The sequence below is a fragment of the Bufo bufo genome, chromosome 1 (assembly GCF_905171765.1).
Source record: "Bufo bufo chromosome 1, aBufBuf1.1, whole genome shotgun sequence".
NCBI lineage: Eukaryota > Metazoa > Chordata > Amphibia > Anura > Bufonidae > Bufo > Bufo bufo.
Window position 1 is genome coordinate 781,619,383 of NC_053389.1, and position 17,299 is coordinate 781,636,681.

The window sequence follows — 17,299 nt, forward strand, 5'->3', positions numbered from 1 at the left end:
CAATGAACCCAAAAAACTCATTAATATCAAAGCTGAATATTTTTGGAAGTAGTTAGGGGGATATCTGTGTGTGCAGGTGACTATTACTGTGCATGATTATTAGGCAACTTAACAAAAAACAAATATATACCCATTTCAATTATTTATTTTTACCAGTGAAACCAATATAACATCTCAACATTCACAAATATACATTTCTGACATTCAAAAACAAAACAAAAACAAATCAGTGACCAATATAGCCACCTTTCTTTGCAAGGACACTCAAAAGCCTGCCATCCATGGATTCTGTCAGTGTTTTGATCTGTTCACCATCAACATTGCGTGCAGCAGCAACCACAGCCTCCCAGACACTGTTCAGAGAGGTGTACTGTTTTCCCTCCTTGTAAATCTCACATTTGATGATGGACCACAGGTTCTCAATGGGGTTCAGATCAGGTGAACAAGGAGGCCATGTCATTAGATTTTCTTCTTTTATACCCTTTCTTGCCAGCCACGCTGTGGAGTACTTGGACGCATGTGATGGAGCATTGTCCTGCATGAAAATCATGTTTTTCTTGAAGGATGCAGACTTCTTCCTGTACTACTGCTTGAAGAAGGTGTCTTCCAGAAACTGTCAGTAGGACTGGGAGTTGAGCTTGACTCCATCCTCAACCCGAAAAGGCCCCACAAGCTCGTCTTTGATGATACCAGCCCAAACCAGTACTCCACCTCCACCTTGCTGGCGTCTGAGTCGGACTGGAGCTCTCTGCCCTTTACCAATCCAGCCATGGGCCCATCCATCTGGCCCATCAAGACTCACTCTCATTTCATCAGTCCATAAAACCTTAGAAAAATCAGTCTTGACGTTTCAGCTTGTGTGTCTTGTTCAGTGGTGGTGTCTTTCAGCCTTTCTTACCTTGGCCATGTCTCTGAGTATTGCACACCTTGTGCTTTTGGGCACTCCAGTGATGTTGCAGCTCTGAAATATGGCCAAACTGGTGGCAAGTGGCATCTTGGCAGCTGCACGCTTGACTTTTCTCAGTTCATGGGCAGTTATTTTGCGCCTTGGTTTTTCCACACGCTTCTTGCGACCCTGTTGACTATTTTGAATGAAACGCCTGATTGTTCGATGATCACGCTTCAGAAGCTTTGCAATTTTAAGAGTGCTGCATCCCTCTGCAAGATATCTCACTATTTTTGACTTTTCTGAGCCTGTCAAGTCCTTCTTTTGACCCATTTTGCCAAAGGAAAGGAAGTTGCCTAATAATTATGCACACCTAATATAGGGTGTTGATGTCATTAGACCACACCCCTTCTCATTACAGAGATGCACATCACCTAATATGCTTAATTGGTAGTAGGCTTTCAAACCTATACAGCTTGGAGTAAGACAACATGCATAAAGAGGATGATGTGGTCAAAATACTCATTTGCCTAATAATTCTGCACGCAGTGTATGTCCCACTGAGAAGACAACAGCACTGCACAGGTTACAGCATCAGGCGCCGGTTAAGAGACAATGTCTTTATGACATCATCAGAATATGCAAATGAGGCTCTGAAACAAGCAATTGGATTGGTGGAAAATGGGATTATGACATCATATGCAAATAATTCTCTGGAACGTGAGATGTTTGAGGGAGTAAATAAGTATGTTCACTTAAAAAACATTTTTTTTTAAGCCACAACTAATACATATCATGACATTCTTTACAGAATATACATGGCATCAGGCATGGGTAACAGAACATGTACCACCCGTATATTCCACTGTATGATGTTATCGGAATTTGAAAATGAGGCTCTGAAACACAAAAGTTATTGAATTGGTGGAAAATGTAATTGTGTCATCATTATATGAAATATGCAAGTTATGTTCTGCTAGTGTTGGGCAATATACCGGTATCCACAATATAATGCAGTATTAAAAAACGACAATATGACGATATCATCGTTTCTTAAGTATCGTGGTATTTAATGACATCATAGGGGTGGCCGCTTCCATTATAGGTAGGTATGGAAGACCTATAATGAAAGCTGGTGGTTAAGGACTGACTCACGTGGTCTTCTCTTAATCTTGAGGCTGGCAAACGTCAGAACGTAGCTGTCTGTGTCACAGCGACATCACCTAGCATATGGGCGCCGCGGCTGACTTCACAGCAACTGCCAGTGCGGAGCTAGGCTGATGCTCTGCCTCACACCTGTGTCCTGCTGACAGGCTGCTGAGTGGGGCCATCATCTGTCAGTCAATGCCAGGGGCCTTCTAGCTGCTGCCCTCAGCTTCAGCCTGCCTCACTTGTCCACCCAGGCCCTCAGCTGCCCTGGACTGATGGTGGTACATGCTGCCCAAGTAATATGCTGTATATTCAGGGGCGTAGCTAGAAATGACTGGGCCCCATAGCAAAAAAAAAATTATGGGCCCCCTCCCGGATCTCCCACCCCCACATACCTCTCAGACCTCGCCGCCACATCCGCAGGTCCTCATGCACTTACGACGGTTACGTCTAGGACTGAGCACAGACAGTTGGTCACTGGCAACGCATTTGTGCCAGTGTAGGAAATGTATGACTCTAAATGTCTGTGTATTTAAGTAGGACTAGTCAGAACTGCCACCCAGACTGCGGGACCACTCCAGGGGTCAAGTCCTGAGAAAAAAGTGTGGGAACTCCCTCAAGATCCACTGCCACCCCTCCCCCTCAGAAAATTCAGTGCAACATAAAACATAAACAAAAACTGGAATTTGCAATATACTGTATGTCTGTTCAGACATAATTCGTCTCTTTCATATTATAAGCTCCCCTTATATATAATTTACTTACAGTTCTGAAGACTCAGGGGTGCTGACAGGCTTGGCCTCACGGGTGCTGGCAGGCTTGGCCTCACGGGTGCTGGCAGGTTTGGCCTCAGGGGTGCTGGCAGGCTTGGCCTTAGGGGTGCTGGCAGGCTTGGCCTCAGGGGTGCTGGCTGGCTTGGCCTCAGGGGTGCTTTGCAGGCTTGGCCTGAGGGGTGCTGGCTGGCTTGGCCTGAAGGGTGCTGGATGGCTTGGCCTGAGGGGTGCTGGCTATTTTTCATTATACCTCAGGTCAGACCACCAATCAGACCCCCAATGTTAATCAGACCTCAGCTAACAGCCCCAATAAGATCCCCAATGCTAATAAGACTCCAATAAGACCTCAGATAACACCTCAGGTCAGACCCCAATATAAATGACCCCCAATCAGACCTCAGATAATAGCCCCATGCCTTATAGCAGCCCCCAGTAGCCTTATAGCAGCCCCCAGTAGCCTCATAGCAGCCCCCAGTAGCTTCTCCATCAGCCCCCAGTGCCTCTCACCAGCCCCCAGTGCCTGTCGCCATCCCCCAGTGCCTCTCGCCAGCCCCCAGTGCCTCTCCATTAGCCCCCAGTGCATCTCACCAGCCCCCAGTGCCTCTCACCAGCCCCCAGTGCCTCTCAATCAGTCCCCAGTGCCTCTCAATCAGTCCTCAGTGCCTCTCAATCAGCTCCTAGTGCCTCTCAATCAGCTCCCAGTGCCTCTCACCAGCAGCCCCCAGTCAATGCCTCTCCATCAGCCTCCAGTGCCACATGTATCTCTCCTGGAGGGGGCCCCATGGGCACCTCTGACTTAGGGGCCCGGTCGCAATTGCGACCCCTATAGCTACGCCACTGTGTATATTATGTATATGTACTGCAATGTGATGTTCCAATATCTGCACTGTATACTCGTGCATCACATTACTAGTACATCACATAACATGTTACATGTTATATATTACACATATAAGGCCACTGCATTTGCAGATATTGATGAGCTATATTCATGATGGGTCATCAATATCAGATCGGTGGGGGTCTGAATCTGATTAGCTGATTCATGCAGCCACTGCTCCAGAAATTATACTGTGTACGGAGCACAGCACAGCTCTGTGTATGGTATAGCGGCCATGCATTTGCACTGAAGCTCAACTCCTATTTAAGGGAATGACAGCTGAATGTCATGGATGAGATTTGCAGATAGCTGGAACTTATAAATAAACGAGCGACTGGCTTGATCCCACACTAAGGAGCTATTAGGTGAGCCCTATAAAACCCTAACAGCTCTCCCTGACTGCTATGCACATACAAGGGTCTCGATGGTAGACGATTGCATGCCCACGTACCTAAGCCTGTGTGACACCTGAAAACCCTATAATAGTGAGGGAGTCAGGGTCACCTAGAATCAAGCCAGCAAGCAAACACAATAAAGTAAAGGACTTATCTGAGCAAACAGCAGACGAAGCCTCCAGCAGTGAACACCTAATCCAGGAAGTAGTATAAACCGCAATGTGAGGCAGTATGGGACGGAATATAAAGGAAGACGATTATGTCTAAATAAGTGACACCTGGCAGAAGGAAAGGAGATGAGAAAGTGAAACCAAAACAAAGAACATCATACAAGAGGTAGAGAAGAACGTCTGCCAGACCTTCTCACAGAAGTGGCGGTGACAGTAACCCTCCCTCTACGGGTGGACTCCGGACACTCAGAGCACACCTTCTCAGGATGAGACCTATGGAAAGCCCTAATGAGACGAGTGGCCTTAATGTCCGCCACTGGGACCCGCATCCTCTCCTCAGGACCATAACCCTCCCAATGAACGAGGTACTGGAGAGAACCGCGGATAATGCGAGAATCCACAATCCTAGAGACCTGAAATTCAAGATTACCATCAACAATAATCGGAGGAGGAGGCAAAGAGGAGGGTACAGTGGGTTGGACATAAGGTTTTAATAGGGACTTGTGAAAAACATTATGGATCTTCCAAGTCTGAGGAAGTCGGAAGGCAACGGGATTGATGACGGACAAGATCTTGTAAGGGCCAATAAACTTAGGACTAGAGTTGAGCGAACACCTGGATGTTCGGGTTCAAGAAGTTCGGCCGAACTTCCCAGAAATGTTCGGGTTCGGGATCCGAACCCGACCCGAACTTCGTCCCGAACCCGAACCCCATTGAAGTCAATGGGGACCCGAACTTTTAGACACTAAAAAGGCTGTAAAACAGCCCAGGAAAGAGCTAGAGGGCTGCAAAAGGCAGCAACATGTAGGTAAATCCCTTGCAAACAAATGTGGATAGGGAAATGAATTAAAATAAAAAAAAAAAAAAAAAAAATTAACCAATATCAATTGGACAGAGGTCCCATAGCAGAGAATCGCGCTTCACGTCAGCAGAGAATCAGTCTCTTCATGCCATTGCAGAGAATCTGGCTTCATGTCAGCAGAGAATCAGTCTTCATGTCATAGCAGAGAATCAGGCTTCACGTCACCCACCACCGGAACAGGCCACTGTCACACAATTAGGCCCCGGCACCCAGACAGAGGAGAGAGGTCCCGTAACAGAGAATCTGGCTTCATGTCAGCACAGAATCAGTCTTCATGTCATAGCAGAGAATCAGGCTTCACGTCACCCACCACTGGAACAGGCCACTGTCACACATTTAGGCCCCGGCACCCAGACAGAGGAGAGAGGTCCCGTAACAGAGAATCTGGCTTCATGTCAGCACAGAATCAGTCTTCATGTCATAGCAGAGAATCAGGCTTCACGTCACCCACCACTGGAACAGGCCACTGTCACATATTTAGGCCCAGGCACCCAGGCAGAGGAGAGAGGTCCCGTAACAGAGAATCTGGCTTCATGTCAGCAGAGAATCAGTCTTCATGTCATAGCAGAGAATCAGGCTTCACGTCACCCACCACTGGAACAGGCCACTGTCACATATTTAGGCCCAGGCACCCAGGCAGAGGAGAGAGGTCCCGTAACAGAGAATCTGGCTTCATGTCAGCACAGAATCAGTCTTCATGTTATAGCAGAGAATCAGGCTTCATGTCACCCACCACTGGAACAGGCCACTGTCACATATTTAGGCCCCGGCACCCAGACAGAGGAGAGGTTCATTCAACTTTGGGTTGCCCCGCAATATAATGGTAAAATGAAAATAAAAATAGGATTGAATGAGGAAGTGGCCTGGAGTACAATAATATATTGTTAAGGGGAGGTAGTTAATGTCTAATCTGCACAAGGGATGGACAGGTCCTGTGGGATCCATGCCTGGTTCATTTTTATGAACGTCAGCTTGTCCAAATTGGCTGTAGACAGGCGGCTGCGTTTGCCTGTAATGACGCCCCCTGCCGTGCTGAATACACGTTCAGACAAAACGCTGGCCGCCGGGCAGGCCAGCACCTCCAAGGCATAAAAGGCTAGCTCTGGTCACGTGGACAATTTGGAGACCCAGAAGTTGAATGGGGCCGAACCATCAGTCAGTACGTGGAGGGGTGTGCACAGGTACTGTTCCACCATGTTAGTGAAATGTTGCCTCCTGCTAACACGTTCCGTATCAGGAGGTGGTGCAGTTAGCTGTGGCGTGGTGACAAAACTTTTCCACATCTCTGCCATGCTAACCCTGCCCTCAGAGGAGCTGGCCGTGACACAGCTGCGTTGGCGACCTCTTGCTCCTCCTCTGCCTTCGCCTTGGGCTACCACTGGTTCCCCTGTGACATTTGGGAATGCTCTCAGTAGCGCGTCTACCAACGTGCGCTTGTACTCGCGCGTCTTCCTATCACGCTCCAGTGTAGGAAGTAAGGTGGGCACATTGTCTTTGTACCGGGGATCCAGCAGGGTGGCAACCCAGTAGTCCGCACACGTTAAAATGTGGGCAACTCTGCTGTCGTTGCGCAGGCACTGCAGCATGTAGTCGCTCATGTGTGCCAGGCTGCCCAGAGGTAAGGACAAGCTGTCCTCTGTGGGAGGCGTATCGTCATCGTCCTGTGTTTCCCCCCAGCCACGCACCAGTGATGGGCCCGAGCTGCTTTGGGTGCCACCCTGCTGTGAACATGCTTCATCCTCATCCTCCGCCACCTCCTCCTCATCCTCGTCCTCCTCGTCCTCCAGTAGTGGGCCCTGCCTGGCCTCTGCTGTTGCAAAAAACCTCCCTCTGAGTCACTTCGAAGAGACTGGCCTGAAAGTGCTAAAAATTACCCCTCTTCCTCCTCTTCCTCCTGGGCCACCTCCTCTTCCATCATCGCCCTAAGTGTTTTCTCAAGGAGACATAGAAGTGGTATTGTAACGCTGATAACGGCGTCATCGCCACTGGCCATGTTGGTGGAGTACTCGAAACAGCGCAACAGGGCACACAGGTCTCGCATGGAGGCCCAGTCATTGGTGGTGAAGTGGTGCTGTTCCGCAGTGCGACTGACCCGTGCGTGCTGCAGCTGAAACTCCACTATGGCCTGCTGCTGCTCGCGCAGTCTGTCCTGCATGTGCAAGGTGGAGTTCCACCTGGTGGGCACGTCGCATATGAGGCGGTGAGCGGGAAGGCCGAAGTTACGCTGTAGCGCAGACAGGCGAGCAGCGGCAGGGTGTGAACGCCGGAAGCGCGAACAGACGGCCCGCACTTTATGCAGCAGCTCTGACATGTTGGGGTAGTTGCGAATGAACTTCTGCACCACCAAATTCAGCACATGCGCCAGGCAAGGGATGTGCGTCAAACCGGCTAGTCCCAGAGCTGCAACGAGATTTCGCCCATTATCGCACACCACCAGGCCGGGCTTGAGGCTCACCAGCAGCAACCACTCGTCGGTCTGTTGTTCTATACCCCGCCACAACTCCAGTGCGGTGTGGGGCCTGTCCTCCAAACATATGAGTTTCAGAACGGCCTGCTGACGTTTACCCCGGGCTGTGCTGAAATTGGTGGTGAAGGTGTGTGGCTGACTGGATGAGCAGGTGGAAGAAGAGGAGGAGGAAGCTGAGTAGGAGGAGGAGGAGACAGGAGGCAAAGAATGTTGCCCTGCGATCCTTGGCGGCGGAAGGACGTGCGCCAAACAGCTCTCCGCCTGGGGTACAGCCGCCACTACATTTACCCAGTGTGCAGTTAGGGAGATATAGCGTCCCTGGCCGTGCTTACTGGTCCACGTATCTGTGGTTAGGTGGACCTTGCCACAGATGGCGTTGCGCAGTGCACACTTGATTTTATCGGACACTTGGTTGTGCAGGGAAGGCACGGCTCTCTTGGAGAAGTAGTGGCGGCTGGGAACAACATACTGTGAGACAGCAAGCGACATGAGCTGTTTGAAGCTGTCTGCGTCCACCAGCCTAAATGACAGCATTTCATAGGCCAGTAGTTTAGAAATGCTGGCATTCAGGGCCAGGGATCGAGGGTGGCTAGGTGGGAATTTACGCTTTCTCTCAAATGTTTGTGAAATGGAGAGCTGAACGCTGCCGTGTGACATGGTTGAGATGCTTGGTGACGCAGGTGGTGGTGTTGGTGGTACATCCCATGTTTGCTGGGCGGCAGGTGCCAACGTTCCTCCAGAGGCGGAGGAAGAGGCCGAGGCGGCGGCAGCAGCAGAAGAGGCCGAGGCGGCAGCAGCAGAAGAGGTAGCAGGGGGAGCCTGAGTGACTTCCTTGTTTTTAAGGTGTTTACTCCACTGCAGTTCAAGCTTTGCATGCAGGTGCCTGGTCATGCAGGTTGTGCTAAGGTTCAGAACGTTAATGCCTCGCTTCAGGCTCTGATGGCACAGCGCGCAAACCACTCGGGTCTTGTCGTCAGCACATTGTTTGAAGAAGTGCCATGCCAGGGAACTCCTTGAAGCTGCCTTTGGGGTGCTCGGTCCCAGATGGCGGCGGTCAGTAGCAGGCGGAGTCTCTTGGCGGCGGGTGTTCTGATTTTGCCCACTGCTCCCTCTTTTGCTACGCTGTTGGCTCGGTCTCACCACTGCCTCTTCCTCCGAACTGTGAAAGTCAGTGGCACGACCTTCATTCCATGTGGGGTCTAGGACCTCATCGTCCCTGCATCGTCTTCCACCCAGTCTTGATCCCTGACCTCCTGTTCAGTCTGCACACTGCAGAAAGACGCAGCAGTTGGCACTTGTGTTTCGTCATCATCAGAGACGTGCTGAGGTGGTATTCCCATGTCCTCAGCATCAGGAAACATAAGTGGTTGTGCGTTAGTGCATTCTATCTCTTCCACCCCTGGGGAAGGGCTAGGTGGATGCCCTTGGGAAACCCTGGCAGCAGAGTCTTCAAACAGCATAAGAGACTGCTGCATAACTTGAGGCTCAGACAGTTTCCCTGATATGCATGGGGGTGATGTGACAGACTGATGGGCTTGGTTTTCATGTGCCATCTGTGCGCTTTCTGCAGAAGACTGGGTGGGAGATAATGTGAACGTGCTGGATGCACTGTCGGCCACCCAATTGACTAATGCCTGTACCTGCTCAGGCCTTACCATCCTTAGAACGGCATTGGGCCCCACCAAATATCCCTGTAAATTCTGGCGGCTACTGGGACCTGAGGTAGTTGGTACACTAGGACGTGTGGCTGTGGCAGAACGGCCATGTCCTCTCCCAGCACCAGAGGGTCCACTAACACCACCACGACCATGTCCACGTCCGCGTCCGCGCCCCTTACTACATGTTTTCCTCATTGTTCCCGTTCACCACAATAAGAAAAATATTATTCGGGCCAATGTATTGAATTAAAATTCAGGCCTTTTTTTACAGACACCTAACACTGTCTGGCTATCTATTTAGGTACCATATTACACTAATACAGGCACACCAGTAATGACAGATTTAGCTGAATATAAATGTCAGGCCTATTTTTTAGGCGCTGGGTGACAGGTATACGTTTAATCACAGAATTAGACTTGTATCTGCACTGTAGCGTGTGTGTTAAGTTTTTCAGAATGACCCTATTAGCACCTTGAATTTAATATACCCTTTTTGGGATAGATTTAAAGTACGAAACTACTAATTTTGAGAATGGAAAATTTGGGAATTGTTTTTCAACCCAGAACAAAAACTGTGCTTTTACGGTCACTAAAAATAACTTGACCAGCTAAAACAGTACTGATTTGGAGGAATATAAATGTCAGGCCTATTTTTTAGGCGCTGGGTGACAGGTATACGTTTAATCACAGAATTAGACTTGTATCTGCACTGTAGCGTGTGTGTTACGTTTTTCAGAATGACCCTATCAGCACCTTGAATCTAATATACCCTTTTTGGGATAGATTTAAAGTAGGCCTGATATAGCAGAAACTACTAATTTTGAGAATGGAAAATTTGGGAATTGTTTTTCAACCCAGAACAAAAACTGTGCTTTTACGGTCACTAAAAATAACTTGACCAGCTAAAACAGTACTGATTTGGAGGAATATAAATGTCAGGCCTATTTTTTAGGCGCTGGGTGACAGGTATACGTTTAATCACAGAATTAGACTTGTATCTGCACTGTAGCGTGTGTGTTACGTTTTTCAGAATGACCCTATCAGCACCTTGAATCTAATATACCCTTTTTGGGATAGATTTAAAGTAGGCCTGATATAGCAGAAACTACTAATTTTGAGAATGGCAAATTTGGGAATTGTTTTTCAACCCAGAACAAAAACTGTGCTTTTACGGTCACTAAAAATAACTTGACCAGCTCAAACAGTACAGATTTGGAGGAATATAAATGTCAGGCCTATTTTTTAGGCGCTGGGTGACAGGTATACGTTTAATCTCAGAATTAGACAGCTGGTTTAGGTGCTGGGTGACAGGCTCAACTTGCCCCTGATGTAGTATATGGCCAAAAAATAACCACACTATTGATGGTTAAATGCACTTGGGTGACACAGGCTCAGCCTGCACCTGATGTAGGATATAGCAAAAAATAACCACACTATAGATGGTTAAATGCACTTGGTGGTAGCTTGTACTGGCGCACCACAAACCACAAAATGGCCGCCGATCACCCCAGAAAAAAGTGATATAAAAACGCTCTGGGCAGCCTAAAAAAAGGGAGCAATTAAATATCAGCACTTCAATGATCCACAGCTGGAGATCGATCACTGAATAAAGTCTTTTGGAGGAGTTAATCTGCCTAATCTCGCCCTAACGTCGCAGCAGCAACCTCTCCCTACGCTTGTATCAGCAGAGTGACGTGCAGCGCTACGTGACCCAAGCTTATATAGAGGCTGGGTCACATGCTGCACTGGCCAATCACAGCCATGCCAATAGTAGGCAAGGCTGTGATGGCCTCTTGGGGCAAGTAGTATGACGCTTGTTGATTGGCTGCTTTGCAGCCTTTCAAAAAGCGCCAAGAAAGCGCCGAACACCGAACCCGGACTTTTACGAAAATGTTCGGGTTCGGGTCCGTGTCACGGACACCCCAAAATTCGGTAGGAACGCGAACTATACAGTTCGGGTTCGCTTATCCCTACTTAGGACCCAACTTCCAGGAGGGAACCTTCAGTTTGATATTCTTTGTGGACAACCACACCAGATCACCCACATTCAGGTCCGGACCAGGCACACGTCTCTTATCCACCACACGCTTATATCTCTCAGTCATCCTCTTCAGATTACCCTGAATCTTTTGCCAAATAAACGACAAAGACGAGGAAAATCTCTCCTCATCAGGTAAACCAGAAGACCCCTCTCCAGAGAATGTCCCAAACTGCGGATGAAACCCATATGCACCAAAAAATGGTGACTTATCAGAGGACTCCTGGCGATGGTTATTTAAAGCAAACCCAGCAAGGACAGGTGCACTCTGCAGTCTTACTAAACCCTCAAACTGATTTTAAAATTGAGAGATTAGCCAACATATCCTACGGTGTAGGACATGTCTGAGCCCGAGCACCGTGCCAAGGTTTCTCAAGTAGCTCGGGGACATAACACTCACCTAACTGGGCCTATGTGGGCAATACCAGGAGCCAGTGGGCAAATTACAGGAGCATGAGGCCGACTCACAAACAACTCACCAGTTAGCTCCAGCATGTGACCATGCTAGCAATGGGAGGAGGGAGGAGTCTGCGAGTCCCACTCAAGACTGGCTGATAAGGCCCAGGCCTCACAGGTGCACCTAAATGTAGCCTGTAGATGGAAAGCAGGCACATTTAAATTGGAGTTTATACACCTCCAGGAATCTCTATATATACAAACTGAAAAGAATGGCGTGGTATTAAACAAGCAGGACGTACTCAAACCCACATGCAGTTGTGCATAAATATAGGGGAGCAGATCCTGCACTTGTGGCCCATTGCTAATGACGATCCCCAGCAAAAATGCATACAGTGGAGGATGCCCGCAGTGAACCACAAGTACCACAATAGACATCCTACACAAGATAGCAATTATGTGGATGTGATATTCAATATAACAATATAACAAAATAATAGCAAAGACGGGTGCACTCTGCGGTCTTACTAAACCCTCAAACTGATTTTAAAATTGAGAGATTAGCCAACATATCCTACGGTCTAGGACATGTCTGAGCCCGAGCACCGCACCAAGGTTTCTCAAGTAGCTCGGGGACCTAACAATCACCTACCTGGGCCTATGTGGGCAATACCAGGAGCCAGTGGGCAAATTACAGGAGCATGAGTGACTCCTCCCTCCTTCCATTGCTAGCATGGTCACATGCTGGAGGTAACTGGTGAGTTGTTTGTGAGTCGGCCTCATGCTCCTGTAATTTGCCCACTGGCTCCTGGTATTGCCCACATAGGCCCAGGTAGGTGAGTGTTAGGTCCCCGAGCTACTTGAGAAACCTTGGTGCGGTGCTCGGGCTCAGACATGTCCTACACCGTAGGATATGTTGGCTAATCTCTCAATTTTAAAATCAGTTTGAGGGTTTAGTAAGACCACAGAGTGCACTTGTCTTTGCTATTATTTTGTTATATTGTTATATTGATTTTCTTGGACGCCCAACCAGTGCACTGAAATAGACAGTGCACTGTGTCAAAGAACGAGTGAGCAAACCAACACATGGGACGCCACGTGGGCCGCCAAACGAAAAGGAACTACACTACTTGACTTAGGGCTCATGCACACGATTTTGCGGTCCGTTTTTCCTGGATCCATTGTTCCGTATCTATTTTTTTTCTCTGATTTAAGTCCTCTTCTGTTCCGTTATTCCATAATACATATCCGTATTGTTTCCTTATGCAATACGTTTTTTGCAGATCGGAAACAGTAAGGCCCCTTTCACACGGGCAAGAATTCAGTGCGGGTGCAATGCGTGAGGTGAACACATTGCACCCGCACTGAATCCGGACGAATTCACTTCAATGGGGCTGTTCAGATGAGCGGTGATTTTCACGCATCACTTGTGCGTAGCGTGAAAATCGCAGCATGTTCTATATTCTGCGTTTTTCACGCAAAGCAGGCCCCATAGAAATGAACGGAGATGTGTGAAAATCGCAAGCATCCACATTCACACATGGTTGCTAAGGAGACAAGGGATGAGTTACCAGGGACCCAAATTACTTTATTATTTTCCATTATAACATGGTTATAATGGAAAATAATAGCATTCTTTAATTCTGAATGCTAAGTAAAAGGTCCATTGTGGGGTTAAAAAAAAAAATATGCAACTCACCTCATCCACTTGATCGCATAGTCGAGCTCGTCTTCTTTCTTCTTCTTCTTGCAGAACCTGGCTGGAAAAGGACCTTCAGTGACGTCATCGCGCTCACCACGTGGTGAGCGCGGTGATGTCAGCGCAGGTCCTGCTGAATGAAGATAGAAGGTTCTTCTATCTTCATTCAGCAGGACCGGTGCTGACGTCACCGTGCTCACAACGTGGTGAGCGCGATGACGTCACCGAAGGTCCTTTTCCAGCCAGGTCCTGCAAAAAGAAGAAGAAGAAAGAAGACGAGCTCGACTATGCGACATCCCACATCTTTTTCCCCCAGCAAAGGTCACACCCTAGGCCCTTTAATCTGTCATATGTCCCATATGAGTAGACCAGTGCTGTACACCACACATGATAGTTCATGGCCCTGTTAGGTATTTTACATTGGAGCCCAGGTGCTTGAAGTTAGTCATCTAGATTAAGGAAAGACACGTTTCCGCTCAGTCAAACCATAAGTTATATGACTATAGATCTTGAAGCTGGTGTTAAGAATAACAAGAAGAGACTCCATCCTCCTGATCTATCTCTGATATAGGCCTCTTTCCCACGGGCGTGTGCGCCCCGTTGCCGTATTGCAGACCGCATTTGTGGATCCGCAATACACGGGTGCCCTTCCGTGGGCATTCCTCATCATGGATGCGAACCCATTCACTTCAATGGGTCCGCAAATCCGTAGATGCGGAATGGTGCGGAATGGAAGCACGGAACAGAACCCTATGAAAGCACTATGGAGTGCCTCCGTGGGGTTTCGTCCCGTACTTCCGTTCCACAAAAAGATAGAACATGTCCTATCATTTTGCGGAACGGCCGGATCGCGGAACCATTCAAGTAAATGGGTCAGCGATCCGCTGCGGCTGCCCCACGGACTGTGCTCCTGCATTGCGGCCCGCATTGCACGACCACGGGGCGCACACGCCCGTGGGAAAGAGGCCATAGTCTTTGTAGTTCTTATGTGACATATAGGCAGGTAAGGAATGGGAAATGAAATGCTGCAGTCAAGACTTTTTGTATATTTTTATTTTTTTTATTTTTAAGGGAAAAAGGGGAGGGAAGAAAAGGGGAAGGGAAGAGAATTTTTTATTTTTTGGGAAACATTTTTTTTTTTTTTTTTTTCATGGAGGGGGAGTAGGGAGAGAAAGTGAAGGCAGAAATGGGGAAGGGAAGTTTTTTTTAAAAAGTTTTTTTGTTTTTGGGGAAGGGTTAAAATTTTCATTTTTTATTTTTTTTCCTGGCAGGTGGCAGTACAGGATGGTGCTTGACGGTTCGCCTTCACACTGGCTCTTTTTCCAGAGGCTCTCTAGATTTCATTTTCCTCCAGAACATGCAGATGCTGAAAAAAGAAAATCTATCAGTTATTTGATATTTGCTACTTACATGTCAGCTCTGAGTGAAATGTGTGCACAGATCCTCCAATGTTTTTTCTTACATTAGCTGCTTATCAGTCCACTGACATTATAACATGTCTGGCCTTGTAATATGCGCCAAATTTATCATGAAGCGTTCAGTATTGTGATAAATCTGGAGCATCCAGTGACTGCCTGGACTAAGTTTACAATGTGTAATGTGTAATATTTATCTAAAATACTACGCCTGTTCCACAGAGTATCTTATAGATGCTACCTACCATATGCCAGCGATCAGCATGATGGTGACGGAGCCGGCCACAGATATTGCTATGAGGGAAGCATTGTTGTTCTGTAGCTCCTCCAGAAGTGGCGGCTCAGGCGCTGTGATGTCAAGCACATCAGGAAGTGTAGGGCGAGGATGGTATTTTTTTGTCGCCTGTTCCGATTCGCTGATAACTAAATGAAGAAAACAATTACATTAATAGTTAATTCCATGAAGAGAACGATAATGACATTGTAGTGTATCTTATACATGAAAGAACATGAAATATATGTCAGAATATCAGAATCGTCTGCATCATGGAGGCTCAGAAGCACTGTCAAAACCAAAAGTGGCTCCAAAATACAGAAATGGCTAAAATCTTTCCATTATAGGTTTTTTCCTTACAAATACTAATGTAAAATAGCCCCACATTATAGGTGAGAATTCAGATTTTCAGAACTAGATCCTTTCTCACTAATTATCACCCACAAGTAGATATGAATCCCGCGTATCTAAGAATTACCACTCAGCATAGTGCCAGTAATAATATGTCCTTACCTGCCACGTTATAGGTGATCTTACTCACTGGCACCTCAGAGTCCAGGATGGTGGTACACGTGTACCGTCCGGAGTCCCCCATCTGTACGCCCTTGATCACTAGATAGGGCTCCCGGGTGATTTTGGGATTGTGTTCACGAGGCTATAGAAAAAATATGGAGAATTATCAGAGCCTCAGATATCACAACTATTTATAATATAATATTTGTAATTTACATAGTCATATCATTAAGACAAAAATTTTGAAAATTGCTGATGATAATTTGCTGACATGACAGAAAGTCTGATTTTAGACCATATTGAGCAGCCTGGTGATGATATTGGGTGAAAGGACTTTCTGCTAAGTGGTTTTTGAGTAATGAAAGGAATACGTTTGGGAAGCGCTGCCTTAACATTATGGTCGTATAACTCAAACTGAACAATCTCCCAATTTTACCCTGCATTGTACTTACCAGGGTGAACACGTTGTTATAGGTGTCCTCCAGCCTTGCGTACCATTCAAAAGTACAGTCCAGAATTAGTTCTTCATATTCTGGGATTTTTATATTTATCTCTAGAAAAACAGGAAAATGAAAGAAGATATTATAGAAGTAATTGTGTAGATATTCTGTCCTACATTTAGGGGTTGTCTCAATAACACGTCTCCTTCTATAAGACCTAATAGGAAATATGGCCATCATAGAGGAGACTGATTGTAACTGGTTATATTCTGCTATCTCCTCACCTCCACAGTTTACAGTCTCTGCCAGGTGAGACTTGTGATCTTTACATGGAGAGCAGGACCGTCCAGTTTTCAGATCTGAGAAAAGAAGAAAGAAATGAAATGTGAGCCGAGCATTAAAGACACTTATAATATTAGAATAAATATGATAATCATGTGCTGGTATCTATCACCCCTCTGTCACCTGCACATGGACAGGATACTGTACAGGCTGCCACAAATCACCCTTCTAGCCTGCTTATGGACTGAATCATATTCATGTAAATATCCTCCTGCTTTGGGAAGTCTGGTGTATACCAGTGACTGGTATATCTAGTTTACGGTGAGGATTTGGGGTCCTATATATTTACTAATGTACTATATGAATGTAGATATAAGAATAGAAACTTCTACTTTACCGAAACATCTGTTGGAGGTGCACAGGCAGTTGCATCTCTCCAAGTAGTCTGTGAAAAGAGGAGACATCATATAATAGTCAGCGAGTGCTGTGTAAAGTGCCTATGTAGTGCTGCTCACCTCTGTATAATAGGCACAGTACCCACAGTTTACACACACTAGTGGGAAAGGTCCATTGGCATGCATTATATAGTGTAATTCTAGTTACTCTGGCCTATGATAAAAATCTTATACTGTACCTTGATTTTTTGGAGGGCCCCCGGCGCAGACAACCTTCTCCTCGGCGCAGGTCTGACAGTTGATGTAGGTTTGCACCATTAATCCTGGGGAAATGCACTTGTGTTATAACCGTCCAATCTTATAGATAATAATAATAATGACAAGAAGCTGAATCTGGTATAAAATGTACTTACCACAGCTGTCTGCACCTGAGGAATGGAGAAGAAAGAAGACATTACTGACCGTTCTCATTGTCAGACTCAGAAACCTCTAATCTCTGGGTCTCCTTATTATTACATGATGTCAGTGCCTCTGTGTTCGTCACTTTGTTTTCTAGATTTCCATTGACAGAAATCTCTGAGCCGCCCCAGAACGGTCCGGGCCTCTA

General features: G+C 47.0%; 1 long non-coding RNA gene across 1 annotated transcript; it reads right to left on the minus strand.

The window, feature by feature from the left end:
* Window positions 1-15,117: 15,117 nt before the first annotated feature.
* Window positions 15,118-16,058, minus strand: LOC120987239. Its single transcript, XR_005775965.1, has 3 exons — window positions 16,028-16,058; window positions 15,576-15,717; window positions 15,118-15,211 (listed from the first exon to the last, which is right to left on the minus strand). It is a non-coding gene; the product is annotated as an uncharacterized LOC120987239 (long non-coding RNA).
* Between the last annotated feature and the right edge of the window lie 1,241 nt (window positions 16,059-17,299).